Here is a 22,688-nt window from a genome sequence, read left to right as displayed (position 1 = left end):
TTCCTTTTGTGCTTTTGTTTAGGCCCTCCCTGCTGTTCAGAATCCATCTCCTCTGCACCTAACCAAATACTATCTAGTAAATATCCAGTGATAATTTTAATTCTGTTTTTCCAATAAAACTCTGTTTGACTAGGTAATTCAACATAGATCTCTCATTCCTCTGAACTCTAAAAGTATCAGTGAAAGCTTTATCATAATTAATAAAAGAACTGATCTCATCTTAATGAAGGAAGGAACTTAGCAGAACCAAAAAGGTTAAAGATTGTATCCAATTCAATTGAATTCAAATAATATTTATTAAGCAATTCTCTTGTACATGGCATTGTAGATAGAATGAAACATCTCCTGCCCTTAAGGAGCTTACATTTCATTCTAGTAATTATCCAGTGTATCTATAGATATGTAAATACAAAATAGATACAATGTACATACAAAGTCATTTTAAGAAGGAGAATGCTAATGGCTGAGAGGAATGAGAAATACATCATATGAAATTTGACACCTAAGCTGTGTACTTTGAATGAAATTAAAGATTCTTAGTTATATTGGTGAGAAGGGAGTGGATTTTGGACATTAGAAACCAGTTGTGCAAAGGTCTGGAGGTAGGAAATAGGATATTACATTTGGTGAACAACTAGTATATCAATTTAATTAGAAGGGGGAGTTCAAAGAGGATGGCAACATGAAATAAAACTCTAGAGAAGTTCCTTTCAAATAGTAAGACTTTCACTATCCCTCATAGAGGCAATTAGGTGATAGAATAAATAGAATACAGAGCCTAGAATCAGGAAAACCTGTCTTACTAGATATGTGAACCTGAGCAACTTAACCTCTTTATGCTTCAGTTTCTTCAACTGTAGAATGGGGAAAATAATAACATCTATTTCCCAGGATTATTATCAAGATCACTAGGAGTAATGCTTGTAGAATATTTTGTATAGTGCCAGGCACATAAGTGCTTAATAAATGCTTGTTTCCCTCCTTTCTTTGATTTCTAACACACAACCTTACTTCTTTGAGAAATAGAAGGATGATATAATTTTTCCTAGAACTCTAAAAAAAATCCAGTTTCTTCATGATCTCAGATGCCTGAAACTTCTCTCATTTAATCATACAATCTCATTTGAGAAGATGGTGTTCTGGTGGTCACCTTTTCCAGCATAATAAAACTCAAGCTGTATAAGTGCAGGACATAATCTTTGCCCAATCCTTTGCCTCTTTCTGTTCTTCCATTTGTTCTAGAGTGTCAAAATCAAGTCAAAAACCATCCTTCCTGACCTTGTAGAGGAAGAAGGAAATTTTCAGAAGAACCCATACTGTCAGACTTTGCCAAGAATAGAGATAAAATCTAATAGCTTAATTTTAGTTAAGTGATTACTCTCATAAAGTAAAAGAGGACTTGTTCTCACATAGAACATTAACCCTGCATTGCTCAGACAATTAAGGAAAGTCATAAATTAATCCACAATCATGGTCTTAAAAGGACATTTATCTCAACCTAGAGAAGGAAAGAAGGAAAAAACTACACTGGAGGAGATTCCATGAGTTTCTGCCTTCTTAGGTTAAGAAACCTCCTTATAACCTTCCCAATTTTCTCCCTGATGCTTCTTCCCATATTTACCTCTCCTCTGTATCTGTGGCTTAAACTAACTAACCAATCACCTCCCCAGACCCTACCTTTTGAGCTTTCTATTTCAGAATTTACATAAGAGAGAAAGCAAACACATAGTTGCTATGGAATTCAAATCAAAGCCTATCTTTTGATTTCAGAAATCCTTTACAGAGTATAATTTTCTTTTTTGCATTAAGCACAATCCTGTAGCAGGGGTCCTCAAACTACGGCCTGCAGGCCAGATGCGGCAGCTGAGGACCATTATCCCACTCATCCAGGGCTATTCTTTATTTAAAGGCCCACAAAACAAAGTTTTTGTTTTTACTATAGTCCGGCCTTCCAATAGTCTGAGGGACAGTGAACTGGCCCCCTATTTAAAAAGTTTGAGGACCCCTACACGGTACAGAGTCCAGATGGATTGATGATTCTGTATCTGTGTTGCAGATGACTCCCATATCTCAATAGCTTGCTTAGTTTCTCCCCTAAACTTAAGTCTTGCTTCCCCCTAATGCATGTTGGACATTTTAAAATGGATGTCATATTAATTTCATACTTAACTGTCTAAAACAGGAGTCAGTATGTTTCTCCCTAAACCCATTACTCCTACTAACTTTGCTCTTCCTGTTCAATAGGTTACCCTCCTTCTAGTTCTAAGGTTCACAACCCCTGAATCATCTTTGACCCATTTCCAAACCCTAAGTACAAACTATCAAGTACAAATCCTATATTACACTCTTTTTGTTTAAGTTCCTTCATTCTCTCTTATTCTAGGTATCTAATTAGTTGACAAATATTTTCATAATCCCTTTCACAGAGTCTCTCTTATATGTCTCTCTCACTCTAATACAGTTATCCCAATTCAAGGCCTTCATCACTTGGTCTATAGCCAATATCCTACTAATTAATTCATTTCAAATCTCTCCAATCCATCTTCCACATAAGTGCTGGTGATTTTTTTTCTGAATCATAAGTCTGGCTATGTCACTTCCTTTTTCAAAAAGCTCTGGAGTAACAGAAGATGAAGGTAAAAAAGAAAAGGAAATGCACTGGACAGTATAAAATAGAGGAGTCAAATGGGCACAAAGGACATTGAGCTACTTCTACTTTTGAAAGTAGGAATATGTGTAATATTATTTTTACAATTTTTTAAAATCTAAATGAAGAGAGAGAAGGAGAAGGAAGAGCCTAAGAAAGGTTCCAGGACAATGGGATATCAAAGACAACCTGAATTCACTACCCATGCAATATTGGGTAAGTCATTTAATCACTATCTGCCTCAGTTTCCTCATCTACAAAATAAATTCATTGGAATACATGACCTTCAAGTTCCCCTCAAATGCTAAATCTATGATTCTATGATCTATTGCTTTCATTATTTTGCTCTGGAAGGAAGAATCATTGGGATCAGCTTAAATGAGAGTATAAATTTCTTGACAGAAATATACAAAAAAATCTGAGAAAGTTTATATCTCTATTTTCTTAACAGGGAAGAATAAAAGATGACCACCAGCAGTATTTCAAGTTGTGGTGCTATATTTCCTGTCTCCTAGGTTCTACTCATGATTCTTATTCTGGGGTGACGAATAGGACCCCAAATCTGAGAATAAGCAAGTTGCTTTCAACTCCTTGTCCAAGGCCAAGACTCTATATTTCCCAGTCCTTTCCACTTCTCTCAATGTATGTTTGGCTCCCAAATAGATCACTACACTACTACTTTTATAGAGATAAGTGGTTTGGCAGAAGGAATGTAGAACTAGAGTGAGGAATTACTAAGTTCAAATGCTGCTTCACACAGTTACTGGCTATATGATTGACTGTAAAGTCACTTACCATCATCCAGCCTCATTCTCCTCATATGTAAAATGGGAGAAATAAGAACACCTATTTTACAGGACTGTTAAAAAAGATCCAGTGAAGTAATATATAAAAAGTGCTTTGCAAACCTTAAAACATTATAGAAATATTACCTATTATTATTATGGGAGTGGAAGATTAAATATAAAATATATTAAATGTTTTTTAAAACTCTAGAGCAATCAATAAATGTAAATTATTGCTTTTAGAAGTATGATTGTTAATATTGTGGAGTTATTAGAAGTAGGGCTAAGATAGGAAGAGTCAATGTGGAAGATGCTATAGAAAGACTGACACAGTGATATCATATTGGTGTAGCTATGAATTGATGAAACTCAACTGTTACGGAAAGCAATTTGAAATTACATAAACAATGACTGAAATGTCCATGTACTTTGACCTAGGATCCCTTGCTAAGCTATGGTCAAAGAGGCTAATGCTTAAAAATAAAAGAATGGAGAGTATCAGTAAATATTAAAATAGTAATAGCACTATTTATAGAACTAAATATCTAGAAATATAGTATCTGCCCATCGATTGAGAAATAGTTAAACAAATTGTGATGTATGAATATAATACAATATTACAATGCCATAAAATGATGAATATGAAGAAGTACAATAAGACTACTATGAATTGAGGTAAAGCAAAGGAAGCAAAACTATGTATACTCTGCAGATATGCATATACACAAATAGACATCTATATGCATATGTAAGCACACACAATGTTTAAATGGAAAGAACAAAGCAATTCAAAATGACATTGCAAAATTATAATGATCACATCTGTGTCCAAAGAAGTGACATCCTTCCCGCCCCCCTCCAGCTTTCTCATTCTTTATTATAATGAGTGACTTTTGGGGAGTGACTTGGGAAAAAAGTACTGAGAAATGTTGACTCTCCTTGACACCTTTTTGGGTTTTCTTGACAAAAATACTGGAGTAGCTTGCCATTTCCTTGTCCAACTCATTTTACAAATGGAGAAACTGAGGCAAAAAAGGTTAAGTGACTTGCTTAGAGCCACACAGCTAATAAGTGTCAGAGGCCAGATTTAAACTCAGGTCCTCCTTACTCCAGATCCATCACTCTGCATTATGCCATTTCACTGTCCCATTGGAAAATGCAGATGATATAAAAATGATAGGTATCAATAAAAACATATTTTAAGTAATTAAAGTAGATCAAATCCAGAAGAGAAATCCATACCAACTGTCAATTTACAATTACTATTTCTATACCCTCCCTAGATAATAACATCATAGATTTAGAGTAGAAAGGTACTTTAAAGGTCATCTAGTAAAAACTCTTATTTTACATATGAGAAAACTCATGCATAGAGAAGTTAAGTTCACTTTCCCAAGTTCATTAGTAAGTAAATAGCAGAGCTAGAATTTGAATCCAAATCCTCTGTCATCAAATACATGCACTATACTGACTCTAACAAAGTACTTAAAAGCACAGACCATCAGTTCCCTCCTAGGGAAACCAAGCACACTCTACTCACAAATACATTGGAGTTTTGTTGTTGTTGTTGTTGTTAAAATTAAGGATATCCAAATTTAATTTCTTAACTTGCAGTATCTTTGGAATTCTTTCCATCTATAGATAGTGCCTAGACCATAGTAGGTACTTAATAAAGATTGATTGATTGATTGATTATAGCTCATAAGTTCCATAGGCTACAGGAGGGAGAGATCAGTTTTACTTTGCCTTTAAGGAGTGCAGGTTATATCATAGATTCCTAAGAAAATGCCCAATTTGCCTTTATAAATACTCTACAATAGTCTTCACTAACTGTTTACTGAAGGAATAAATGAGATTTCCGAAATCTTTTTCTGGATGGAATCAAGATTCTTTTGAAAAAATCCTAACCCTGATGCTAAAATGAATCTTTTTTTGTATGCCATTTTTTACATAATCACCATTGTTGTGGGCTTTGACTTTGTTTACTAGAAAGACTTAAATGTCCTTTTCTCTCCTTCCAGACTTGTGAATTCTTTTGAATAAAGAATTACTAAACTCCCAACATGCCCAAAGTAAGCAGCAACTCTGCAATGAATATAACTTCACTGAATTGCCTTGGAAATAGAATACTTATGTGATTTTCTCATGGTTAGCTAGTATTTGTCAGAGATAGGATATGACACTCAGATCCTATCAGTTACAAGACTGATCTTCTTTCTCAGGGCTCTAGTTTTCTAACTGACATCTATCAGGCCACCCTTGATTTTAGAGAAAGAAAAACAAATGTTCCTGGTATACATTAAGTGCTTAATAAATTCTTATTGAGCGAATGGTTGGAGTAAACAGAATCAGGATGTTTCATGCTGTTGCCTGATGTGAGAGCTACTTCTAAATCAAATGGTGAAATAGATGAAAGTTTTCTTCTTTAAATCCCTACTTTCCTGGATCAGCATTTCTTTTCTTTTACTAGTACCAATAACAGTGAGGCTACTCCAGTTCTCTCCTGTGAAGAGCAAAAACAATTTTAAAAATTCATTCATACATGTTATGGAATATTGTTGTTCTGTAAGAAACAATCAGCAGGATGATTTCAGAGAGGCCTGAAGAGACTTATATGAACTGATGCTGAGTGAAATGAGCAGAACCAGGAAATCATTGTACACAGCAACAAGATTATAAGATAATCAATTCTGATGGTCTTGGCTCTCTTCAACAATGAGATGATTCAGACTAGTTCCAATGATCTGGTGATGAAGAGAGCCATCTACACCTAGAGAGAGGATTGTGGGAACTGAATGTGATTCACAACATAGCATTTTTACTCTTTTTGTTGTTATTTGCTTGCATTTTTTTTCTTTTTCATTTTTTCCTATTTGATTTGATTTTTTGTGCAACAAGATAATGATATAAATATGTTTGCATAAATTGGATTTAACCTATATTTCTACCATTATCAGCTGAGGTTCTACCATGTTAACATATATTGGATTACTTGCCATCAAGAGGAAGGGGTGGAGAAAGGGAGAAGAAAATTGGAACACAAGGTTTTGCAAGAGTTAATGTTGAAAAATTATCCATGTATATATTTTGAAAATAAAAAGCTTTAATAAAAAATTAATTCATACTAAAATGTTAAGGGCTTGTGAGTAGATACTCCCAAAATTGCCTTTTTTTTTCAGGAGCCATTGAAAGAGTACAATGTTTAACCAAAGAAATCAGTTTCCAATGGTATTCTTAAGTATGCTAAGTGAAGTAATATTGGGCTGTGGAGAAGGAATCTCCTAGAATTCCTTATTGCATACCACATAGTCCACTAGCTTCTTTGTCTCTTAAAGCCTGCCATACAATGGTAGTGTGAAAGAAGAATGTAGAATCCAAGATGGAGAATGATGTTTCCAAGACTTGTATGTCATTAAATATTATTTTCCCCCATTTACTTCATAATATAATCTTAGATTCATAGAATTCAGTTAGAGGTGATCTTAGAGGCTATCTAGCTTTTTAGGGAATCTCAGTGTTCTAATATTATTTTTGAATAAGGCATTATATGTTGTGCCTAATTCTTTACTGTGCTAATATTTTTAGAGAAAACATCCACAGAGAATGAGAAGGGACAGAAGAAGAAAGGGAGAGAGATGGGAAGGGAGGGAGGGACAGGGATAGGATAGGGAAAGGGACGGGAACAGGGAGAGGGACAGGGACAAGGAGAGGGAGAAAGATTAGGTTTATCCTCCTATTAAAATATTTCCCTTAGATACCCAAATTTTGCTTTAAATAAATCATCTCTCACATGATGGCTCTTTTACCAAATTAAAAAGAATCAAAGAATGTGGCAGGTAAGTTTTTTTTTTTTTTAATTTTAGGTTAGGAAATGAAATTCTGAGTAACAGAAATTCTGAAGGCTTCAAGAAAATTTAGAGCTGTGGTAAATGCATTCATACTGAATAAGAGCTTCATAAATTAAAGCATTTCATCCTGTTTATTATGGCTTTAGCCAAAAGAAATAATAAATGCAGTAACTGTCTTATTAAAAAATACCATATTATTGGCTAAATTATTGGTGGGCACTGACCCTAATTAACAAGGTAATAAGCTCCCTGGCTTGCTGATGGTGCAGTTTTTAAAAGTCCTCTGTGCCAGGTAAGACTTTTTGAGGTTAAGGACAAGTACCATTCTTTGAAGAAATAGGACAAACAAAAAAAAAAAAATGGAAATGTGACAATCCCAACACAGAAAATATTTCTTGCCATTGTTTTCACACTTCTTTCCTTTTTACTATTTATTATTTAAGGTTGATTACAAAAGGAAACCTAATGTCTTTAATGACCATAAGTGATTTGTGTGTGTATACATAAAATGCATATATTAATATATTAGTATCATATTTTATACATATATATTACTAAGGGAGACTTGAATGAGTAAATGAAAAAAAAAAACATATATGTTAAGCACTGCTCTAACCATCTAAAATGCTGAGAATTCAAAAATGAATAAGCAAAGAAGTCCCTGCCCTCAAGGTGCTTGGTCTATTGGAGGAAGTTAACACCCAAAGGGGATTGGGAACAGGGAAAAGATGGTAGGAAAGACAGGTGTTTGGAAATAGTTAATAAGGAGCATGGTAGTCTAGTTCCAGAACACAGAAATTGAAAGTTCATTTATTAGAGCTCAGGGTCCTAAGGGTGGAGTTTGAGCTTCAGCAGGCATTCAGCATGGTGCCAGGTGCATGGTAGACACTTAATAATAATCATAATAATAATATCCCTTTCCTAGATTGAATATATGTGCATAGATTCATTTATAAAATTAAGAAAGTGACACAATTTTTTTAGCTTTCTTATTTGTTCATAAAAGAGGAAAATACATTTTTTTTACATCTATTGGTCTTAAGTTAAAAGCATCTATTGATTATCTCCTCTATGTTGTATATCATGCTAGATGGTCAGTGGGGATATGGTATGTTTGTAAGTATAATTATAGGATATAAGTTGATCTGGCCTATGGGTTGACCTGAATTTTTCTGTAAGATCTTCATCCAATGAGCTGTTTAAGTAGCTGTAAGAGGCCAGAAATAATCCCACTCTAGTTCCAGCTGCCTCTCATGCCCAGTGATGCTCATTATCAGCTGAGGTCTAAGTTAGAGAGGGATCAGCTGTCTAGCCAGCATATAAATTAACTCCAATTGGTGAGAAAGATTAATACTATATGAAAATGTTGACAGTGAGACTGCATGATATGGTGGATAAAGAACCCATCTTAGAACCAGGAAGATTTGAATTCAAGTGTTATCCTTGACACATATGAGCTTTATGACCCTGGGTAGGTCAGAGTGTTCTAAGAGATTCACTAAGATTATAAACTGAAGTGAAGGTGCTAATTTTCTATGACACAGCTCCCTATACCAGCCATATCTCAATGTGATGTTGATCAATGAGAGTACTCCAAACATGAAAACTTTAGCTCCTTTATGGTAGAAGGAGGAGGAGAAGCGGCAGTAGTAGTGGTGGTGGTGGTGGTGGTGGGAGTGGGAGGAGGAGGAATGATAATTGGAATTGGAGTAGTAGTGGTGGTAGTGAAGATGGTAGCAGCGGTAATATTAGTAATGGGAAGAGGAGGAGGAAAAGAAGGAGGAACAGGAGGAGGAGGAGAAGAAATGGCTAATATTTATATAGTACCTGCTATGTGCTATATGGTGCTAAAACACTTTATAGTTCTCTCATTTGATATTCTAAACAACCTCGGGAAGTAGGTACTATTACTATTGTTACCATTTTACAAAAGAGGAATTTGAGGCAAACATAAGTTAACTGATTTGCCCAGAGCTACACAGCTAGTAAGAGTCTAAGGCAAGATTTGAACTCAGACTTTACTGACTTCAGACCCAGTGTCTAAACCTTTGTACAAGCTAGCTGTCTAAAACTTAGTCAAGAACTAATATGGTTAAAAAAAATATTCATTGTGCAGCCAACTTGGGATTAATCCTTCCTGTTATACAATTTGACTTGAGATCATTTTCACACTACAATGAAACAGGATTTCTGTAAAAAAATATAGAGATTTGTGTATAATTCAAAATTTGTGGGTAGTCCTTCCACCAGAGATGATCACAACAGTTTATACATAAGAAGACAGTTGTCCTTAGCTTCAGGGACCATAGATTTTTTTCCCCCTGGTGACTAACTGTGAGGTAGGACTATCTATCAGATTTCCCAGCCATATAGGGAAGACTAGTCTTCCCCTGAAAAATAATAAAGCTTTGCCAGAGAGTTGATTGATCCTAGTAGCTAAAGCTGAAACATTGATATGATTTCCTGATTGTCTCAAGATATAAAAAAGACCAGCTCACAAGAACGTTGTGATTCTAGACTTGGCAAAGTCTCACATCCTTGCAAGTCACCACACACTAAAGGCAATAAAGCTGTCTCCTAGCCTTGTTTGGTCCAGGGAATGAAGGCTTAAAAACTCCCTCGCCCCCCACTCTCTGTCTCTGTCTAACCTATACAGAGGGGGACCCTAATAGGTATGGTTCCTACTACATCTGCCCTATGGTGATGAGCACTTTTGATTTAGGTTGACTGGTCCTCAGGTGACAAACAATCCACTGAAACTATTTCAACTTCCATACTGCTACAAAGCTTTAAGGTCATAACTCTGAGACATAAATAAAGTTCATGATGCTAAAAACAATCAGACACACCCATGGAGATCATGTCATTAGAGTCCATCAGTGATATGATCCTCAGTGCCCACTTTCCTTAAATCATCTCTGTGTAGTAGGTAGTGCAAAAAGTATCCACTCAATCAACAAACATTTAGCAATTGCCTACTATGTGCCAGATAATAACTGAATTCTATTTTCTCTATTTAAAAAAAAATCTTTCTTATTAATGCTGAGACATATTTCATTCCCTCACTCCCACAGTCTTAGTAAAAATATTGAATACCTTTCAGATTTTTGTTCCATTGTCTATGAGTATAGCGAAATAGATAACTGGAGATTGGGATTCAGAAAGATCTGAGTTCAGGTTCCATTTCTGACATATCTAGATGTCTAGATGTGTGTGTGTGTGTGTGTGTGTGTGTGTGTGTGTGTGTGTGTGTACATATAGCAAGAAGCAAAGCTTCTCCAATAGCTGCCAATGACTTCAAATTGTGAATTGCACAACATGATCTCCTTAATAGAAGTTTCCTCATTTGGAATTCTTTGCAACAACAAACAAACCCACAGGTTTATATTTATATATAATTTATATTAAAAAATAATATTAGCAATAAGCCATTACAACCACATATAGACATCTAAGAGCTTCTCTTTTCCAATTAGTCTCAAAAACAACATAAAAAAACAATAACATGAACTCTGCTACACTAATTATGTTGCTTCTTTTACTCCCTTTTTTACTTCCTTTGATATTCATTTCAATTAGCCATCAGTTTTCCCAATTTCTTTAGGAAAATTCAGCAGTGAAATGAAAGCTGTCATGCAGTTCCAACAAATGGTAGCATAATCAGGTCAGGAATTTTATGCCAGAGGACATTAAGGAGATGCTTATAGACTATATGGGGAGAAAGCTATGATTTTCTTGGAGTTAGTGAATTACTATCTGTCTGAGGCCATATTTGAAATCAAGTCCTTCTGACTTCAAGGCTGGTGCTCTATCCACTGCACCATCTAGCTGTCCCAATTAGTAAATTTAAAGTCATGTTAAAATTGGGAAGGACCACCCATCAACTTCCTACTCAAATACGTTGAATCATGTGAACAATTGGCCAGTTTTGAGAAAGGACGACTGACCACAAGTGAGCTTTGTTCATATATGGAAAAGACAAATTTCAACAATCTGGCTGAAAGAACATTGGACTTGGAGTCAGAGGAGCTGTTTTCTTAGACCTCCTTTGACATTTATTCTTGACCTATTTCTCCTCTGTAAAATGAGGGAGCTGTCCTTTATAGATAATTTATCAAAGACTATAAATATTTTTCAAAGGAAAAAAGCAGTACTATTAGCAATCAAATAGAAAAAAAATTCCACTTCATTGACAAAGAAGTACAAATTAAAATTTCTGAAGTTTCATCTCTAACACTAGTCTCCCCTATGAAGCTAGGAATTAGCCCAGTCATCTGGAAAGCAATTTGGAGCTTTGCTCCAAAACTAACTGAACAATACATACCCTAAGAGAGAAATGATGGACTAAAGATGAAGAATGAGGCATACCTTTTTTGACATGACCAATGTGTGGGAATTTGGTTTGCTTGGCCATGTGTATTTGTTTTATAGCTTCTATTTTGCTTGCTTTTTTCACTTTGGTGAAGAGGAAAGAAGGGAGAGGGGTTTTAGAACTAGAATCCTATCTCCCCCCCCCCCCAAAAAAAGAGAAGAGAACAGAAGGTATATCAGAAAGAATTTTTTAAAAATACTTTGAGAGTTATATGTTTAATTCATGATATACTTTATTTTAAAAAAAATACTATTTTATTTTTCAAATTACATGCAAAGACAGTTTTTAACATTTTTTTTTTTATTTGAATTCCCCTTTCTCTTCCCTCCCCCTTTCCTTAAACAGTAAGTAATTTGATTTAGGTTATATATGTGCAATATGATATATTTTTAAAAAGCAAATTCTTTATAGAGATTCTTCTACAATGTATGTGAGAACACTTATTTTATTTGATGTTTGTTAAATTCAGAATTTTTTAAAATGAGGGGTAGACAATTTGGTCTCTAAGAACCTTTCCAGCTATAATAATTTCTGAATCTCTGGATTACATTTGTCTCCACCTCACTCCAGCCTCTATTTCAGTTTGATTTGAATGAGTCTTCCTCTGTGATCTTGGGCAAGCTATTTTCCTTTTGAGGGCTTCAGTATCCTCCTCTATAAAAACAAGGCTTTGGACTAGATATTCCCTATGGTCCTTCCTAAGTATCATATTTGTGTGTGTTTTGATGATTGGTTTCAAGCTTTCTTTCAGCCCCTTCTCCAAAAGCATCTGTTTCTCCTAAGTTATTTCCCCACTCCACTTCTAGCAACCTGAATGTCAAGTTTAAATAAATGCTTGACTTTAGCACCCAATTATCAAGAATAATTTGTTAATATTGAAAGCTTCCATTGAGAGGAGTCAGTTTCCTCTCTGACTGCCTCCAAGAAACTCCAAGAAAAATTATTTTTAAGCAAGTATAAAATTTGAGTTTTCCACAAGGTAACCAAATACCTCGCATGACTTTACCCAGCACAGTAACTAAAAAAGGAACTGACGTCCTCTCTTTTCCATGTCCAGACTCAGCTACTCTGGACCTAATTGAGGCTTAGAGAGCTTGAATATTTAATTGCTTCTGATGTCCTTTGAATGCTGACAACATTTTATTCTTCTCGTAAACGTGTACGGTGGGAGGGAAGAGAAACCTATATTATTTTTAAAGCAGCTGACAGGCAAGTGACCTGATCCCCTGATATTCCTTTTTTTTTTTTTTTTTTTTTTTTGGTATCTCATCTGGCTAAGCAGAAAGAGCTGCCCCACCCATACAAAGTCAAAACAAGAACAGCTACTGAGCCTGCAGAATTCATTTCCCATTTCACTTGTGCTTAGAAAGAAAAAGTGAAGGCCTTATCACCAAATAAGTTTTTTTTGTTGTTTTAACTTAGCAATGTGTGTGTTAGAAAGACAGTCATTTAAGAGTAAAATCCTAAGAAGATTTAAATAAAATTATGATTTTATCCATATAGGAAACTCCTATGAAAGCATTCCCTTGATACCTCTTCAGCTACTTAGAGTCATAGTTTAAAATAAATAGAAACATATTTTGCAGGGGTGTTTTGCTTGATTTTCTAACTCAAACTCCCAGATGCAGGTGGGTTGTCAGATATTTAGTCAGAGTTGAGGACACAGCCATTATTTATTTCTAGTGAATCTCCGAAGGCTTCTTGGAGGCAGTGGGATTATTCACCAAATGGCAGAGGCATTTCAGCAGAGGTGACCTTGAGGGGAATAGGAGGAAAACAACAATTCTTTGTCTAAATTATTCTGGGGATCCTGAGTCCCCTCATTTAGTTCTCTGGAAACCCCATGCACAAAGGTCTCCTTCCCCCCTCCTTATCCCCTAAAGAAAGCTGCTTGTTCTACAACACCTTAGTTGCTCTTTCAATTATCCAAGGCAGCCATAATAAAATATGCATGAATTAAGGTTACCAGTCAGCTTCAGCATTTGGGCCCGAGATCAAACAGGCTGCGGCAGTCTCCATTTTTATCGGTTTTAGGACCTCGTTCAAGGAAAGGGACTGGCTGTATGCTACATTAATAATACAGCTGGGTGCTTTGAATTTTGCTCTCCATTTGATGTGTCTGATACCTTTTTCACCCAGCCCTCTCTGAAATGCAGATCCCAGGGAAGAATACACTGCCTCTCTGCTGACATGTGTGCAGCATTTGGAGAGATTTGCACATGTGTTGCCTTCCCTCCATCAGCCCCACTACCACCCCCAGCCCTTGTGATTCAGTCACTTCATATTATAATACTTTGTTGATTATTGATTTTTGGTTAAGGTTGGAGCCCCGTACAACTGTATGAGCATTCATTGCCTTCAATTGGAGGGGATGCCGCTGCCTTCCACTCCATATTGACAGGCATCCTCTTATTTTCAGATTGCTGTCCGTTTGCTGATGAACACGCACTAGGGGGTCGTGACCTTTTCTCTTATCTGGACAGCTCTTGGCTCCACCAACATTTTTTGCTGCAGGGTGTTATTAACAACCGGGAGGTAGAACAAAGAGAGGAAGCAATAGGAGGTACATCACTGTATAAAATTTGCTTTATTAGGACTCCCTCCAGGCCCAAGGAGTGTCTCATTACAAAGGTGTTGCATCTTTCCTTGCAACATTGTATATATACACACCCACACATAGCATATATATTTACACATCATATATATGCACAGATACATCCATGCATATATATTTCTGTATTACACATATACATGCATGCAAGCATACACACACACACACACACACACACACACACATTCATATCCGCTAATGAGAGCTTAATTTGAGAATTAACTATGGCTCATTTCTCCTTCTTGTGAATCTTCCAGACTCAGAATTCACTGGAAGCCAATTTGTTGCAAATAGGAAGAAAAGCTATAGAAAGTGGCTATATCACTTTGCAGAAATGAGTCAGACAAGACACATTTATAATTAGATGCTGCATGTTGAAGATTAAAATTTAATGAGCTCATTTCTACTATATTTGAAGGGTGTGTAAGTTCAGCTCTGTGGGATTACATGGGGCAAAGGTGTTGGAAGCACAGGCAAATCATTACTTGTTCTGGTTTATAACCCCTTCATGCCATGCAACCCATGTGCCTGAATTTATTGTGCCCTTCAGAATGAGGGAGGATCGGAATCGTTAGATACAATTCTGCCTTTAGAGTCACGGGCTTCTTTCCCCTGTTGTGTACACAGCACTGACAGGCGACTTTGGCCCTGGGATTTCCAAGGAGGATCCCACGGCTACATTTTACCTCTAGTTTAGAACAGGGACGACTCGACCCTGTAAATCCATAGCAACTCTGAGTGAAAGCTGTGGCTTTCTGTTCCCACTTGAGTCCTTGTAGCCTGGCCTAGAAAAAGCAATACTCTAGAAAACATCCACAAGGAAAGTTACAGAGGGAGAGTCAAATCAACAAGCATTTATTAAGGGTTTCAGATACTAAGTGAAGTGTTCCAGTGTTCCAGACACTAAGAGAAGCACTAGAGATACAAAGAAAAATAAAAACATGGTTCCTGTGCTCAAGGACCATACATTCTAATGGAGGAAATAATATGCAAATGGATAAATGGACTCCATGGCATTAATATCAGAGCCAGAAAAATCACATTATAAGCCTGATGATATAGTATGAGTATATAAAAAATACAACATTATTTTATTAAAAACTCACTGACTCTATTTTGTCATTTGGAATAACTAAGTTAGTTATAGACACACACATATACATATATATAAATATATATATATACTCACACCCACACACATATACATATGTGTTTATATATGCAAGTACCCAAATGAAATCTACACACATATATGTACATATATATAAATAGAAAGGAAAAGCAGTCAAGACAGAGAGAGAGACAACTTGTCTTCAATAATAGAGTGATAACTTCATAATCAGGAAGATCTGGCTTCAAATTCTATCTTCATAGCTTAAGAGCTGCATGGCCCTGGTAAATCACTTGGGCTCTTGAGCCTTGGTGCTTCCAACTATAAAATGGGGAGAATAATAGCATCTATTTCATGGGATCAAGTGTACACAAAACATTTTACAAACCTTAGCTAGCTATTTATAATGGACTATTATATATACACATATATTACCTATTATTATCATAATATGTATATATTTCATACTCTAAAAACAATATAATTCCATGTTTACAATGAAAGTATTTTGAAGTGAAAAATGATATTTGAAAACACTAACTTCTCCTTTATTTTATTTGGCTCTCTTAAGTGAAAGATGTGCAATTGGATTTTTTTCTCCACACTTTGTTTAAGATAAAATCCCCTCTGGTCTGAAAACACAAGCCATATATCAAAAATACCTGAAAAGAGAGGTTTAAAATGGAAACACTGATACAACCTTAACTCTAATGGTCCCAACAGGACCTGGCCAATAAAGATAAAATAATAAAAAAAGAAAGAAAGAAAAGTATGTGTTGGGGGTGAGGAGGGGTGGATGACTTGAAATTCCAATAAATAATGCTTTACATTTCAGTAGCACATTTCATCTGAGCATCTCAACTACTATAAGGGATGCTATTCTTAAGCTTGTACAGTTGGAGAAACTGAGGCATAAGGAAGAAGAATTAGTTTGGGGAGTAACAAAGATAGCAGAAAAATCTAGAAGCTAGCAGGGCTGCTGTTTAACAGGGAAACCTATCCAGTTGAGGCCAAACTTTGCCCTAATGTAGTTGGTTTCTTGCAAAGCAGTTCTAAGACAACTTCATGAAAGGAAATAATAAAACACATGAGAAAATAAGTTGTGGGTATACCTAACAATCAGATTGCCTTCTTTGTTATCTTGTTTGATGAAAGAATAAATCCTTTGTCACCCAGAATTCTATAAATAAAAATTTCCTATTTAGGAGTATTTCCCTATGAGATTAACACATACTTGGCAAGACATTTCCATTAAAAGTAAGGGTGACATTTTTCTTAGCAAAAGAGAACAATTCTCCATCCCACATATTAGAACTTTGAGACCATGTTGTTGTAGTAGTTGCACATGAATTATATAATGCAGCTCCAAAGGATGATAAGATCCCCACACACTAGGTCAGGGATCTTAACCTTTTCTGTGTCATGGCCTCCTATGTTAGACTAATGAAGTCCACAGACTAATCAGATGAATGTTTTTAAAGACACAAAACAAAATACATGGAATTCAATTAGAGTTTCATGAAAAATAAAAATGTATTTTTCCTTTCCAATTTCACAGACCCCTTAATATCTATCCACAGATCCTTTGCAAATTCCATATAAGGAATTCCGACTCTAGAATTTGCTTTTACTAACCTTGAAGCTGTCTAAGGCATCTTCTCTAGGGAATCAACCAAACAAACAGTAGTTTACAGCAGCTGCTGGAGAAACAGGGAACAAAAACAGTGGGTGATTCCTTCTTTCTTTCTCCCTCCCATCTCTCTCCTCCCCCCTGCCTCCCCCACCCCCCGCCAGAAGGGAATGATATCTTCCCCTTCTCTGAGATAGGACCCTGTCCTTCCCCTTGTCTGAAATAGGAAGAATCAGTTCTCGCTCTATGACATATTATAATGCAAGAATGCCTGATATTTTACTAGCATTTGAAGCCTTTTTGCTTTCATAGCTCCTTGGACTAAAAGTTTTTAGTCTGAGGGTAACAATAAATAAATGTGAAAATGTGGTCATACTTAGAATTACCTTATATGTATCCAGGATAAGTATGTTGCGGGTGGGAGAAGGGGTAGGGGAAGAAAGAAGAGTCAATAGAAGAATTGAGTGGTCTTTTTGCCATGTTTTCCTTGGAAGTCCAGAATTTATTCAAGCTATTCTACTATGCTATGAAAAAAGATTTCAGGAAATTAATCCAATAAGAGCAAATCTCCACAACCTTTAAAGAAGAGAAATAAGGTAATTATCTGTATAATTACTGTCAAAAAAAGGATTTTCCAACCTCCTTCAAAGTCCAGTTCAGCTGCCAATTTCTTCATGAGGACTTTCCTCTTTCAACAACTACAACCTCTCCCTCTCCAGTTAATAGTGTAGGTATCCCTTCTATATTGTAGCTTTCTCCATTGCAGTTTTAATATATCACAGATCAGCATAAAAAATTAAATCCAAATTTTGGGAGAGTTTTACAAAAACCACAGACTACCCCCAAAGGCCAGCAAATGACACAAAAGAAATTTAGAAACTCAGAAATGCATAAAATATTTATATAATATTGTATAAGATGAACTTTTTTTGTCTTTTAATTCCATAATAGTTCAGACTTCTTCTCTGGTACAAAGGGAGGGCCAAAAATTGTGTATAGATTTTCCAGATCACAGAAATGGTGTATTCCTAGCTCCCACAATGTGGAAGGTATAACTATGAGATTAACACATACTTGGCAAGACATTTCCATTAAAAGTAAGGGTGACATTTTTCTTAGCAAAAGACAACAATTCTCCATCCCACATCTTAGAACTTTGAGACCATGTTGTTGTAGTAGTTGCACATGAATTATATAATGCAGCTCCAAAGGATGATAAGATCCCCATACACTAGTCAGGGATCTTAACCTTTTCTGTGTCATGGCCTCCTATGTTAGACTAATGAAGTCCACAGACTAATCAGATGAATGTTTTTAAAGACACAAAACAAAACACATGGAATTCAATTAGAGTTTCATGAAAAATAAAAATGTATTTTTCCTTTCCAATTTCACAATTAGATTGCTTAGATTAAGGAATTTTTGCTTCTGTATCTCCAACACTTGGCACGGTTTCTTTAACATTTAGATAATAAAATCATAGATCATGAGCTGAAAATAATTTAGTCAAACTTTCTCATTTTACAGACAAATAAACTAAAACACAAGGAGTTAAAGTTTACTGAAGGGCATATAGGTAGTAAATATCAGAGATAGGATTTAAACCCAGTTCCTACAACTTACTTTCTTAACCATTGTAATGGTACCTACTGTGTAACTTAGTCTTGAAGAATTGATTGGGGCACTGAGAGATCGAATGTATTTCAATGGGTATGTGAGTCTTCCTAACTCTGTGACTGATACGCCACACACTATCATGGTGTTTTTCATATGGTAGATACATAAGTAAAATTCTCACCATGTGACCCAAAAGTAGTTGTAGTTCCTATCTTCATTTTATTTAAATGGCCTGGAGATCTAGGGACAAATATATACTTCTGAAATGTAGAAAGAACCTGAAATAATCATTTTCATGGTTTCTAAACAAAGTTTTCTAGCAACATAGCTAATTCATTTAGTGTTGTTTCTAGATGAACTAAGTAGATATCATTGACCAGAATCAATGAATGTGTCTTCTAAAAATAATTAATAAGATAATTGTCAGACTACCTTGAAAATGGATAAGAAATCTTGTCACAAGGCTGATAAAGTCCCATCTTGGAATTTAGGAAATCCTGAGTTTAAGATTTGCCTCTGACAGATTCTAGCTGTGTACCACAAATTATTCATTGTAGCTCTCAGTGTCCTTAGACAACTCTCCAAGAGTGATGAGACTATACCTTGCAGTCAAGTTGCGGATCAGCATTAACAGAGTGAATTTCCACACTGAGAATTCCTAATATCAATGAAATCACAGGGCCAGTCCAAATAAAAATAACTCTTCCAAAAGGGACCCAGTAGTCATTGCATCTTTCTGGAAAGATTGGCTAATGTAGGCAAAGGTTTTAGGGTTGGATTAGAGCCTGACAGGATTGTCAATAAAGACTCTTTCTTTGGTGTTCTATAATTTGGAAATAATATGCTTCTGAAGATCAGTGAAAACCAGGGAAATTGGGTATCAGGAAGAGTCAGAGAATGAGATGGTAAGAGAAAAAAATTCAATGCCATATATCAAGTTTTTATTGTGTACTTATTCCATATTTTTGCATATCTATACATATATGTGTATCTATACATGCATTCCTATATACACATACACACATATACATACATATATATATATATATATGTATGTATGTGTGTGTATAGTCATATATACATTATGGTTCCTTTATTAGAATGGCAGTTCCTCAAAGACAGAAATTTTTCCTTGCATTGGGATATTCTTGTCTAGTATGTAGTAAGTCTTTAATAAATGTTGGTGAATAAATTGTCTGGTTGATTTACTAATAATAAAACAAAATAAGAAATTATCAAGCAGCATATAATCTCCCTTGATAAGTTGCAGACTAGATAAGTTCCAATCAGAATCTGACCTTCCACATCCTTCAATCATTGATAGTGGCCTCCCTAGTTCAGGGTCTCTACCTCTTCTAGAAGAGTAGTATTCCAAGATCTCTTCCTCCAGAAGTCCTCATATTACCAGGAACTTTTTACAATAAGTGAAATTCTCTTATGAAGTTGATTCAAGATCAAATTTTATGTTGCTTGTCCTAAGTGCATTTTATTTCCATTATGCCTGGACACCAGAATTAGTAGTTATAGCTCTGATAACTATCCTATACTTGTAAAAAGTATTTTTTTCCTAGAACAGAAGACCTAGGTAACTACCTAGTCCAACTTGAAAGAAATCCCCACAAGAACATCACACTAGAACTAGTTCTTGTTTGAATACTTCTGAAGATCTCATCACCTCTCAAAGTATCCTATTCCTTTTTCAGTCATCACTGTTAGTTTGGTAGTATGTTGTGTTTTTTTCTCCTTATATTAAATCTTAATTTGCCTCTTTGTAATTTCTACCCATTGTATATGATTCTCTTTTCTGAGACAAAATGGAAATTTAATCCCTTTTTTATGTGATACTTAAATACAGGTCTTCTCTTTTCTAGGCTTGTGACTATTAGTCATATTTCATTTGTGTCCACTTCTTTTTGATCCCATTTGACATTTCCTTGGCAAAGATACTAGAATAGTTTACATTTCCTTTTCCAGTTCATTTTCTAAATGAGGAAACTGAGGCAAACATGCTTAGTTCTTTCCTCACTTGTTATAGACTCAAAGGACATCCTGGTTGTCCTATTTTAGACAGCCTCCAGCTGATTAGTGTCTTTCTTTAATTAGAATGCTCAAATAGATCACAACATTCTAGATAAAGAATAATAGGGCAAAGTATAGTAGGACTTATCTCATTATTTCTGGAAGTTGTACCTCTTTTTTTTTTTCCTTAGGCAATTGGGGTTAAGTGACTTGCCCAGGATTACACAGCTAGGAAGTGTTAAGTGTCTGAACCCAGATTTGAACTCAGATCCTCCTGACTTCAGGGCTGGTGCTCTACCCACTGTGCCACCTAGCTTCCTCAAGTTTACCTCTTTTAATGCAATACAAGATCACATTAGATTTTTGTTTTGTTTTGTTTTTGTCTTTAGGCTGCCATATCACTTTGTTGATTCATATAGATCTTAAAGTCTACTAAAAAAAAAAAAAAAAAAAAACACAGGTCTTTTTCAGAACAGTCTATTTAATCATGCCTTACCTATTTTGTACTTCTGAAATTGAATTTTTGTACCCAAGTTTGCAAATTTACATTTGCCCCTATTGAATTTCATCTCATTAGATTCGATCCAATGTTCCAACTTATCAAGATCTTTTTTGGATCCTGACTTTATGGTTCAGTATCACTCCCAGTTAGAATCCCTGCAAGTTTTGTACCATCTAAAAATTTAGCAAATATATGCCATCTGTGCCTTTACTAAGGCACTAATGTAAAAAAAAATATTAAACAGCTAAGCACAAAACCAACTACAGATCCTTTGGATAACCCATTGGAAAACTCCTGCCACATAGACATTGAACTATCAATGATTATTTTTTAAGCTACCTGCCTAATAAATTCTGAATTCATTTAACTATATATCACCTAATCCAGAAGTGACAAACAGGCAACATTAAGTGATTTCCAAACCAGATTAAAATATAACTGGAAAATATTTAACAAAATAAATAAAAACACAATAAAATATAGATAGTTAATATGTTGTTTTCTAAGTCAACATGCAACCCACAGAGATCCTTCCATAGAGTTTAGTAGCCCTGTTTCTATTTGAATTTAACATCATTGCTCTAATCTATATATCTCTATTTTCTACAGGAGAATAGTATGAGACCATGCCCACAAAATCTTATATCCATTGGTCACTCAGGTTAAAACAACAAGCTAGATTGAAAGAATGAATAGAGTTCTGGACCAGGAATCAAGGGAGATAAATTTAAATCTGGCCAAGTCACTTAGCCATATGCCTCAATTTACTACATTACTCATCTAATAATTGCACTTACCTGACAGATTTATGGTTAGAACCAAATGACATATTAGTGTAGCACTTAACACAATGTCTAGCACATAGTAGGTGCTTAAAATTGTTTATTTCCTTTCCTTTTTTTCTTTCTTTCCTTCCTTCCTTATCATCTGGGAAATTGAGGTCAAACCAGGTTTTCTCTTCAAACTCTACCAGACAAGCTACAGAAGCCCATATTTTCATTGATTAGGTCTTTTCCTATTGTGCCCTGAATTGTCCTAAGCTATATAGCATTTTGCACACTAATTGCATCTGCTGACTTAACCAGGACAGTTCCAACTTAATTTGATTTGATCAGTCCAGTGTTCCCCCAGGGGCAGTAGAAGCTCCCAACATAAAGTCGATCACCCCATGCTGGGTAATATCTAGCTAGCTGAGTAACTAGAAGCTCTACTAAGACTTTTGATAATCCCTGATTCCCATTCTCTAACCGTGAGTTTTAATTTCAACCTAGATGTATAATGGGACCAGGATAAAGTCTGGGAAGTTTACTTTGTTCAAAATATTTTTCATTACCATCTAGGAAGGCATGATCCTTGTAAATCACTTCTCCATCCCAGTAATCTCCAAAGGCAATGCAGGGAAGTTCAAAACAAATTCAGTCCCATTCTTTCAATCAATTTGAAAAAACCTCAAATTCCAGAACCCTTGTTAAATGAAGTAACAACAACTTAGAATAGTGGGAATTGATGAACACTATCTAAAGCTGGGTATACATTCAAACTATGA

Source organism: Antechinus flavipes, chromosome 2 (assembly GCF_016432865.1).
Source record: "Antechinus flavipes isolate AdamAnt ecotype Samford, QLD, Australia chromosome 2, AdamAnt_v2, whole genome shotgun sequence".
NCBI classification, from domain to species: domain Eukaryota; kingdom Metazoa; phylum Chordata; class Mammalia; order Dasyuromorphia; family Dasyuridae; genus Antechinus; species Antechinus flavipes.
The sequence above is the reverse complement of the archived record's forward strand: the minus strand, read 5'-3'. Positions refer to the sequence as shown.